This window comes from Gopherus evgoodei, chromosome 7 (genome assembly GCF_007399415.2).
Source record: "Gopherus evgoodei ecotype Sinaloan lineage chromosome 7, rGopEvg1_v1.p, whole genome shotgun sequence".
In the NCBI taxonomy this organism is placed as follows: domain Eukaryota; kingdom Metazoa; phylum Chordata; order Testudines; family Testudinidae; genus Gopherus; species Gopherus evgoodei.
The window spans coordinates 93,544,939-93,556,337 of NC_044328.1; positions in this window are offsets into that span (position 1 = coordinate 93,544,939).

Genomic DNA, 11,399 nt, shown 5'->3' on the forward strand with positions numbered 1-11,399 from the left:
CTAAGTATCATATGTTTGTTTTAACAGGTCACTATTCCCATGGCTGTTTGTTTTAAACAGAGATTTAATTTATTTAGTCTGTTACCATTTTTATAAAACACTTCAACTATTTTAACACAAAGAGATTGTCTTCTGAAATATTATTTATAGCTTGCTCCGGTTAAAACACTGTAGATCTACTTGCAAAGCATGCTTTGCACATGTCATATATTGCATGAGCAGAAATAGCCAAACTAACTAGCAATTGTTGGACCAATGACATAGAACTTGCAGGATATACAAGCTCTCTTGCAACTTCATACATGGAATCTTCTCTGGACTGGAAACTCCTTTTTTATAGATGAAAATCCCAGGAACTGCAACTAGCTGTTTTCGTTTTGTTTTTTTTATATGGGTGAGACATCAGATCTGTTCTTTTTAAATAGGAATCTGACAGTGTTCAGTGAAAAGACCTTCTGGCCAACTTTTCTTTTCACATCATTTAAATTAGCAGCATGAAATCGAGAAAGCTGTAAAGTCATTGAGTGGTGGGGAGAGAAGATTGATGGTGACAAATCTTTTCAAGCAGTGTTTTTATTACTCTTTACAGACTTTTTGAGTCCGTTCTCTACCATCATCACTGCTGATTCAATGGCTCCTAATGTTGCCAAAAACAGACTCTAACAAATATTAACAGAATCTAATCTTCTAGATTTAATTACTTTGATATGAGTCGAGTGGATTTCCTACTTCTTCACTGAAAAAAGTACAACAGCAATACTATGTGCTTGTGGCTTGCCTTTACTGGTTCTTTCTGTTGTGACCAACCACATGTGCCTCTTTCCTTAGCAGTACGCTGTGCCATCTAAATGTACCAAACACTTAAATGTAAAGACTATGGTTAGGGAATTTTGAAATGTCAGGATTATACTAAAGCTCTGCCACATTTTAGTACTGAAGAGTGTTGCAGAATTCTTTAACTCCTAATGCAGGAAAGTGGCCTCAACATACATCATGGAGAAAAGTATGGAGGTTGACGAAGAACGGAAAACAGTCTAGTTAATGTTTGTTTTCGTGTGTGTGTGTGTGTGTGTGTGTGTGTCTTTCACATATTTAAAAAGAGCTCGCACCTACAGAAGTACTTCCAGTACCTGGTCTGATGTACAGCTTATGCAAGAATAATGTATGCAGCTTGTCCAAACCAACTAAAATATTAACTCACACTTCAGCTGTTTGGAAAACATTTAGTCATATTAGAGATGTAGCAAAATACTTAATATAATACAGTTGCTAACAAAACTTTCTTCTACTTTTTGCAATCAATTAAGCTTTAACTGAAAGTAAGGAATTGAAGCTCTTTAGCAGTTTACATGTCTGAGAGAGGTCTTGTTTATTCATTTGGTTATTAGGATCTGTTTTTAACTTAAAGCACATGAAGGTGATACTCTAAGAAAAAATATAATCCTTTGATTTCTGTGGCTTCTGTTCATCTTGGAGAGGGTTCAGAATCCAAACTAGTGTGAAAGAAGTGTTGTACAAGCAATAAATGCCACCCAAATGCTCTGACACCCTTTGCCAATTAACTCCAAAATTGGGCAGTGTCTCAAGTACTGTAAATTAAACTAAAATATAGTGATCCCATGTTTGGGAACCGGATAACTAAAATCAAGATGTGGAAATCCCCAAAGGATAATCTCCAAATGGTCTTCACGGTGGCAAGAGGGCCTTAATTTACAGGTCTGCATGATAACTACATGCATTATTTCCCTTAGGAGTCAAATTAATATCATATCAGACATGGGAAAAGACCAGTAATATGAGTTTAACCATTTTTAGACACTTCCAAGGCAAGCACTGAAGCTGACATTCTATTGCTGTGGGACTAACCTTTGAGAGGGGCTTTTTCCTTGTTCTGCCACATTATTTGTCTTTTCAGTATCTCTTTCTTCCACCTATCTCAGGTTCCTACACTTATCACACTGGAATTGGCAGTGCTTCCCACACATTGCTCCTATGGCATCTAAACCCTGTATTAAGCAGGCCACTGTGCAGGTATAGTAGCATCTGCAGCTTTAAAATTTAGTACTAAAACAGCTAGAAGAACGTTAGTGTTTGAATTCCCAGAAAGTAGAATTTGCTCCTCATTTCTGTGAATGTTTTATTCTTCATCATTGTACTTTTTGAAAAATAGTGTATCCTGTACTCATTTTTACTGAAATAAAACTGACAGTATTTTTAATCCCAAATTACGTGTGCTCTTTGCTTTTATAGAGTCTGTGCTTTCTTTGAATTTGGAAAATAGCTCAAAAAGAGGAATGCATCAGGATTTAAATATTTAAAACAAATATATATGAATAGGTTTTGAATGTCTCCCTGTGCACCGCCAGTGAAGGATTGGTTCATAAACTGAAAAATAATAATTCTCAATTTAAAATCCTTGGCTAGATAAAATGATACAAAATAGGTAATTCCTTTCATTGTACTGCCTACATTTGTTAAGCTAGAGTTGTGCTAGTTGTGCGAGTAGCTGATACTCCTTATCTATTCATTAAGTGAAGAATTTCTTCAGTTGTGGATAATTTGTAGTAAATTTTAATTTTTTTTAGTTAATTTTTAGATCAAGAGAACTTGACTCTTAAGATCTACTTAGGTGAGCAAACCAGAGGTTTTTGAGGTTGTGTTTTTTTGTTTTTTAATATATTTTCTTTTCCCAGAGTCCATGTTTAGAAGTGTAATGAGAGAGGTCCTCCAAACAAAAGCCAAGTCTTAAGTGCTGCCCATGCTGTGATATATAGTAATCTAGTCTAAAAAATGAATTTAGTTTCACAGTGCAATCTTTTAAATTTGTCCATATTTTTAATGTATGCTTTTATGGTGAGATGAAAGTATACACAACACAATCTCTCCAGTGTTAGCATCAATGGAAACTTTTGGGAAAGAGACATAACCGTTGACAGGAATCATGCCCTTTTTTGTGAAGCATTCTGGGGGAGTGCTCCTACATGCTCTGTAAGTATTACTGAACTCTAACACTTGTAAGTCTACACAATCTTTGCCGTAAAGTGGAGATATAAAACAGAACATGTAACTTATCCTGTAAATTTTAAGTGGGTGAGTAGGCAGTTTTTTCTAGACTTACTCACTGCCAGACTTAGGAGCCGTCACTACAAAGAACAGAAAGTGGGGATGCAGAAAGGAATGAAAAGTACAGAGCATGAAGGAGCTGATCTGACTCTATCTTAAAACCATGAGTTAGGGCTCTGCTGCTTAGGAAACAGGTGAGGGCTCAACTTGATAAACTGGGTGAGCACAGAGAAGTGGGTTATAGTATTGGTATTTAGAAAGCAGTTAATGCCCAGTTGGGTGAGATTGGCAAACTGACTAATTCCCAGAGGTGCTACTGGAAGCAGGGTGAGCACAGGGAAGGGGATATAACAGGCTGTTTCTTTAGAGTTCTGCCTTGCTTTGCACACACTTTCCAGCTCCCCCCAGCCATTATTTGTCCAGGAAGCAGATTGGTGGTGAAAATAAGTCAAGGACTGAGAACAGCTGGGGGCACGAAAGAACCACAATGAAGTCCTAAATGACTGAATAGGTAGGTAAGAGTTAGGGTAGCATGAAGTCCATGGAGGCGTGGGATGCCTGTGTGTAGGGAAGAAGAAGGAAATTCAACCTTCTGACTCAGTGGGGAAGAAGGGCTAATATATTACTGATTGCTGGTTCTAGATGCCATCTTCTATCGAATTCACTCCCTTTCATTGGAAAACACTGAGGGTGAATATCCTCTGCTATAATAGGCTGAAGCTTGCCGCTGAACGGTGTACCTGTGCCAAAGCTGTCACTGTTCTGTTGAAAACTGCCACAGAAATCTCATGCAAGGCAAGAGTGTTGAAGTAATTACAGGAGTCCATAGGCCCTGCTTTTCTTAATGCAGTTAGCATGGGCTGGTCCCAGTGAGGCTGTTGCACTTACGACTTTACCTCCTTGAACTGAATGGGAAGTTGCTGGTTATGTAGTGCCTGGAAGCTTGAGCTTATGTGCAGATTTGAATGCTGTGGAAAGCTAAGGCATGGGAAGCTCTCTGGGTGGATTTGTCCTGGCCCTGCTAACATGGAATTTGCTTTTTAGCTCGATGATTCCATAGAGACGTTAGCAAAGACCATCAGCCAAGCTTCCAGATTAGGTACCTGGCTGCCTGCACACATTTTCTTAGGGCTGCAAGAACACTTGACAAATGTTTTCTTCAGGGGATACAAGATGCTGGCTGCAGCTCACGCCCCACTGCATGGATTCTTGTGAGACAAGGGTATTACTACCTCGAGCTGAGTCAAATTCTCTACTAGCACCTCCCTGCACTGATGATTACAGTGGGCAGCTGACAGCTGCTGAAAAGGGGGAAGGGAAGAATGATTAAAACAAAGCAAACTCCATAGTCATGTCAGCTGCTAGTCAGCTCTTTGCTGCTGCTAGTAGAGGGGCACTTCATATTTTCCACCAAGAGTACAAAGAGCCAGGGGGTGGTGGTGAGGTTCTTTGAGTATGCAGTAGACTGGGGGCTTCTTCTGGTGCTGCTGCCTCTGCATTATGTAGCTGATGCAGTGATGCTGCCCAGGGCAGGTGACAGGTCTGGGGCTCCCCACAGCAGCCCAGGCTTCCTGGGACGCTCTTAGTACTACCCAGCCTCGGCCCTCTGGCCAGGCAAGAAGCTGGACCTTGGTGGGGAAAGGAAGGGAGAGTGGGGCCTCGTGGTGAGCAGGAGACTAAGGCCCACCTGAGCCCCTCGTCCCCCCACTGGGAAGAGGCTGGCGGTGCCTTTCAATCTCGGGCAGGCATGGAGCAGCGCCACAGGAAATCCATGACAAATGCTTCCTAGAGTCATTCAGCTTGAGACTGGGATTTGAACTCTGCATTTTGGGACTTCCCCCCTTTTCTGCTCTATATAACGAGATGGGAAGAGATCACATCAATCTATTGCTCCACACCAAGGTTTGATGGCAGTCCCAGGGCAAGGTTTTGGCACATTTCTTTGAACTTCACTCCGCAATCAAAGTATTCTTTACAGACCACCCATTCCCACTCTTTCGCTGTCTGCAAGACATGACTCTGTCTCTCACAACTGGGCTACTTGTCAGATACATTCTCTTGCCTGAATGAGCTAAATCTAGGATTTCAAGGGCTGAATGCAACCATCGTCAATGTCCAGAACAAAACTGAGTCAGTGACAAAAAAGCTGGAATTCTGGGCTCACTGCATGGAGGAAAATAACACTGAAATTTTCCCAAACATGCATGAATTCCTGACAACGAATGAACTACAGTTGCAAGACAGTGTTAAAGGTGATATCAAGCAATATCTTACTGAACTGGTGAGACAGTTTCATGAGTACTTTCCCTCAATGGGAAACACAAACAGATGGGTCCGCTACCCTTTCACAATTTTTCTGCAGTACCCATGCCATAAGACTTGTCACTAAAAGAACAAGAGACTCTCCTGGACATCTCAACTAATGCTGGACTCAAAAGTGAATTCGAACAAAAGCAGTTGGCTGAGGTTTGGATCCAAATGTGAGCAGAGTTCCCTGAATTATCAGACAGGGCTGTCAAGGTTTTGCTGCTGTTTACTACAATTTATCTGCGTGAAAGTGGTTTTTCATCACTCACTGGAATGAAATCAAAGTATCGTCATCACCTTTGTGTAGAAAACAATTTATGACTCAAACTATCACCTATCACTCCAAACATTATATGCCTATGCTCGAACAAACCACTTCAGCCATCACATTAATGGTGAGTAGTACTAGTAAGCCATTTTTAAGTTGGTCAAAAGTAAGCATACATTAACACTAAAACCATAAATTATATGTATTGTTATTATAGTCCTATAGTGTGTTTGTGTATTATAATATGTAAGTTTTGTATTATGCTTGGGCATTAAAGGGGTTAAAATATAAAACCTGTATTCTGCTAGAGGTATGTGGGCAGCTGGTAGATCTGGAAGTGGGTATGCAATATGAAAAGTTTGGGAACCTAGAGGATTACAAACACCAGTTGCCCTCTTTCCCAGAGATCTAGCAGAAGGAAGTGAAATGGCTGGAACGAATGGTCTGACTTTTTTGTGACCTCAGCTCTGATTATTTAATACTGTGAGAAGATCCTTGTGTGGCTGCAAAGGGCACTCCTTTCTAGAACATTCCATAAGCTTAGCAACACTGGTCTCACCTCCATGAGCGTGACATAGATTTACTAGGGAGTTACCTTTCTTTTTCAAAGCACAAAACTGATCATCAGAATTGCAGAGATTAAGCAAACCTTTGTCAATAACTTGATGAGTTTAGAAACATGTGACAAGTGTTGCTAAAGCAGAATACATCACATATTGTTGCCTAAGAGAGCTACCTCTCACTGGGCCAGATGGTTTATTTAGTGTCTGTTTTGTATGGCACCAGATTCATTATCCACTAGAGGGCAATAGAGGAAAGCTATTGTCAATCGTCCAGTGTGCTATTCCTGTGCTTTTTCTGGTCTGCCTTGACTTGCAGAGGCATGGTTGGTTTGGCTTTTACAGTAGGATAATGTGCAGTACTGAAATTTTTTTTTTTTGTTCCAGTAGTAGGATATGGAAGGAGAATAAGAGCATCATGCTGGCTTGTGGGATGGCGAACAGAGAGCCATAAACAAGTATGATGATCAGATTTTGAGTGCAACAGACAGAGAGAGTTTATTTTTGTAATTTAAAAAAGGGGCAGCGGACAAGGGAGAGTGAATAAAAGTAGCAAAAAGGGAAATAAGACAGACTTAAAGGAGCTACAGGAAAGGAAAATGGTCTGTCTTATCCTTAGAAAACGATTGTTGTTGTGTTTTTTTGAAGAAGCCTCTAGACTTCAATTCATTATGGAGTCACTCTAGAAGCTCTGTAGTGAAGACTGCATTTTTCATTTAAAATAGGGTCCTCTTAATTAAACATGAAAATGCCCCATTATTGTCAAACACTGACTATTTCAATATGAAAGGGTGATTGTTGTACAGATGAGGAGCTTCTGGCCGTAGCTGGGTATTAGAGTAGGCAGGTGCAAGGCGTGTGGGATTGATGTGGATGTTAATTTTGCTTTAACTGGTAATTTTCTTGAATTTATAGCATTTTGTTAATAGGAAATGCACTTGAGCAACCTTATTTCTAAAGGTAACAAACTTTTGTGTGTGGGTAGATGAAAGATCATTCTCTATTAAATTCTGCAGCTTTTTAGAATCATTTCTATAGTACCCTTTTGGTTTAATCTCTATGAAATTCAATAAGCCCGTTCAGAAAAGCAACCTTGGTTTTATTACCTTCCCCAGAACTAACCCAGAATGACTGCACTTAGAGCTAGACCTGCTTCTGATGTAATCTTAAATTTGACAATCTGCCCCCTAATTAACATAATCCCACTCATGGGAAGGACCATTTTTAGAAAAGGCCTGTCCTCCATTTTGTATTTGCTTCAGACAAACTTAGTGCTTGAGAGAGAGAATGGCTGGTAGGAGGTAGATGTTAAACAAAATGAGAGCGTGAACAGGGAAAAAGAAGTGAAAATGCTGTGATACAGAAGACACATGTTTGCTCACTCTCTGATTGGATGGCACAAGTATTAATATGCAAAATTTATACTCCATGCAGTTCTTTGTGGTAGACAGCACTTCACACTTCTCTGCCTCAATGGGTTAAACTTCCAACCCTGGTCAATAATGTTAAGGATTAAAAAAAAACCAGAAAAATCAAAATATTGTTTAATGGGGATTCAGCTACTATTTTTAGTCTCCTCTGTACATGTCCCATTTTTTCTTATTTGGAATCCAAATAATGTTAAGTACCTGGTAGCACCTGGGAGTTTGTGGTTTGAATTTCTTTGTATTCTGTCTGATAGATTTTTGTTTTTTAAGGAATGAGAAAACTTGCCTTAAGGTACATGAGAGCTGAGCCAAAGTGTTATGGCTGTTTGAAGCCATTGCAGAATGTTAGGTAAATACACAGACTTTTAGATGTGTTTACTTCCCACTTTTGAACTGGTTTGCTGTAGTTTGGGATGGATACCTCTAGATGATGCCAGCTTAGTGTGCGATAGCTATTTAAAATTAAAAAAGGCCAAGAGTTGTTCAGGCTTGTTGTGTCCTGAAAAATGAGCAGCGAGGGAATGGAAATAATACTGGGAATGCTGCTGCTGTGCAGCATGGAAGGAACATGCTCTTGAAAAACCCTTGTGCCTTTTTTCAGGAGCCAAAAGATTTGCAAAGAGCCTAAAATTGAGCTATACAATTATTTCTTCGATAATGGATTTTTGGAGGTTTTATAAGTGATGCTGTTTCTAATGTGTCAGGTAGCAACTTTGGAAAACTTGTGTTTCAAAGTGACACATCGTCTCTGGAAAATGAAAAACAATCGTTCATAAAGGTGCTCTATTTAATTGAGACTTTAGTCTCGTCATGTAGATCCAAATCTTGTTCCATGCAGACTAGCTGTACAGATGTTATTTTAAAAAGGAACCCAAGGACTGCAGTGTATCCAGCTGCAGTAGTAGTTTGTTTATATACAATGACTTCATGACCTCACAGACCAAACTTGTAGTAGCTAGCTTCTCTCTTGTGCATGCAAAAGGCCATGCGTTTTTATTTCTATTGCATGTGCAAATGATGTTTAAATTCTAGACAGCAAATGTAGGCACACACTTGTGGACAGAGATTTGGCTCATGTGTAAGCTTGACCATCCATTCACCTTGTTAGTGGAAAGGGTTAACTAAGTTAGTGCTGACTCTCTGCTGTGGCTGGCTCCTTAACCGACCTGGCTTAAAGGAAGTGGAAGGCTTTGGGCAGACAGAATTGGGCCAATGTGTGGAGTCGGAGGTGGGGTTAATATAGAACTGTTTGGTCTGGAGGGCCCCAGAGCAGGACTAGCCTGGGGTGGGGTGTGAGGCCTGTCTGGAGTGTTTCCTGTGAAGATGTGTGCTGAGAGTAGCCAAGCACCCTGAGGAGGTGTGACTTTGTTTGTGGGAAGTCACTTGGTGATCAGATCAGAACTGGTGGCTGCGTTTGAGACTCTGGAATTTTGTGTGAATAAACAGACCCCAGCCAGAATGACTTTGGTTAAGACATGAAGAACCTGAAGGTGAGCTTGGAGTGAGTGGGAATTTGATGGGGTGTCCACCCCACACAGGCAGAGCAGATTAAATTAGGTCAATTAACCTGATAGGCTGCATCTGGGGGACAGCCAAGGACTGAAAGGCTAGTGGATGATGAAACCCAGCTGGGTAGGAGCAGGCTGAGCTTGTACAAAGCCAGTGAGCTGAGAACAAGAGAGGGCTACAGGGGAAGTAGTCTGCAGTTTCCCCCTATGAGAAAAGCCTTTGGGCTGGTAAACCTGGGGCAGAGCAGAAGATAGAACAGAGAGGTAGGAAGGAGTCTAGAGAAATAACAGGGTCTGGGCGCATGCAGACCATAGCTGCTAGACATAGAGTGCCTGGACTGGAACCCGGAGTAGTGGGTGGGCCTTGGTTCCCCTACCAGCCATGGGGAAAGTGGCATAGGACCTGGTCTTGGATTGGAAGACTTGTCTGGAGCAATATGAGGACAACTGATCCAATGGGATTTTGATGTCCTCAAGGATGAGGATTACATAGTGATCTAGATGGAGGGCTGAGTCACAAAGAGGGAGAACTGTGAGTCCTGGAGAGCAAGAGGGGGTGAGATGTGAGCAGCCGGTGGAAGGCAGGCATCAGACTTGAGTGGAGCTAATCCCCAGACCTGGCCACAAGGAGGTGCCCCAGTTGTGAGTGAACCCTGTGACAGTGTGAAATGGGGCCTTAGTTACCCCATGTACCAATGTCTTGTACCTGCAGTATTTAACTAAAAATACAATAGAACCCCATTTATCCAGTCTAACTGGGACCAGGGCCAGATCAGAGTTTTGATTATCTGGATAAACCTGAGAATGGGGAAATGAGGTGCTGCAGCACTATCTAGTGACCACAGGAGGGATCACCCACTTCAGGCCCTGGAGTCCTGATTGTTCGATAAATGTGGAGAACCGATTAAGTGAGGGTTGGATAAAGGGGTTCTATTGTACAATGAACAGCATGAACACAGCCTCCTAGTGTTATTGGTCTTTACCTGATTCTTTAGTGAAACGGCTGAGGCTTACAATACACTTTCCATTTCAAGTCCCCCAACATAGAGCTCAAAAGAGAGGGCACAAGAAAAACCAGGCTGGCTGAATGGCAGGAAACTGGAAAAGTGCTCTCTTCAACTTGGGAATGGTCTCCCCAGGGAAGTAGGGGAAGTCTAAGTGCTTGAGGAATTTTGAACTTTAGGTGAAGTCTAGACAGTATCTTGAATATGGTGGGGGGACTGGAGCGAGAATGGGCAAGAAAATCTGCCACACTTTCTCATTTCTATGTGGGAGGAAGCAAAGGGAGGCCACAAAGTTCTCTAAAGCCAATGATTCATCTATAAAAGGAGCTTTTTGGCTCATATTCATGAAAGCCTCCTGTGGAAACAGCTACCATTGCTCATCATCAGAGAGAGAACTGATTGGGGAACAAAGCTCAGGGTGGCTGAATTCCTCAAAGTTACAAGAACCACTTTTTGACCTACAGATTTTCATAGTTAAGTTCTACTCTGGGGCTGCTGGTTGACAGAGAACAGGACATGTGAAATCTTGATATTTTGCTTGCTAAATAAGTGATCCAAAACAACACTAAGGTCAGAGCTAAAGAAAATGAAACAGAGAGCGCTTTAGAGGTTTTAGCTCTGGCACTTACCAACCACAAAAGCTGTTTAGTGCAGTTGTGTTCAGCAACTTATTCAGCCACCCTTACCCATAAAACCAGGGGTCTGCCACCATTGAGCCTTTACAGAAAGGCTGAGATGGATGAATAGTGGTTTGGAGCTTTGAGAAGAGAGAACTGATCAAGTGCTGGTCTCTAACACGAATAACAAAAAGGAGGGATTTAGGAGCCAGGGTGTCTGTGCCAGGATTGCTAATGTAGGCAGTGTTGGTGTGGATAAATTATTTAAAGTATGTAATAAATGGCATGTTTCACTAATGTTTTTAGATGCTTTACTGATAGGCACTACAGATGAAATACTTCTACAGTGAAGGCGATGTGGCAAGACTCTCCTGTTGACTGTTAGTGGTATGGTTAGCCAAACTGTAGAGGGATATAATTGAGATGCTGTATCAGTTTAAGCAGCAAAGAATCCTGTGGCACCTTATAGACTAACAGACGTTTTGGAGCATGAGCTTTCGTGGGTGAATACCCACTTCCTCAGATGCATGTAGTGGAAATTTCCAGGGGCAGGTATATATATGCTAGCAAGTAAGCTAGAGATAACGAGGTCAGTTCAATCAGGGAGGATGAGGCCCTGTTCTAGCAGTTGAGATGTGAAAACCA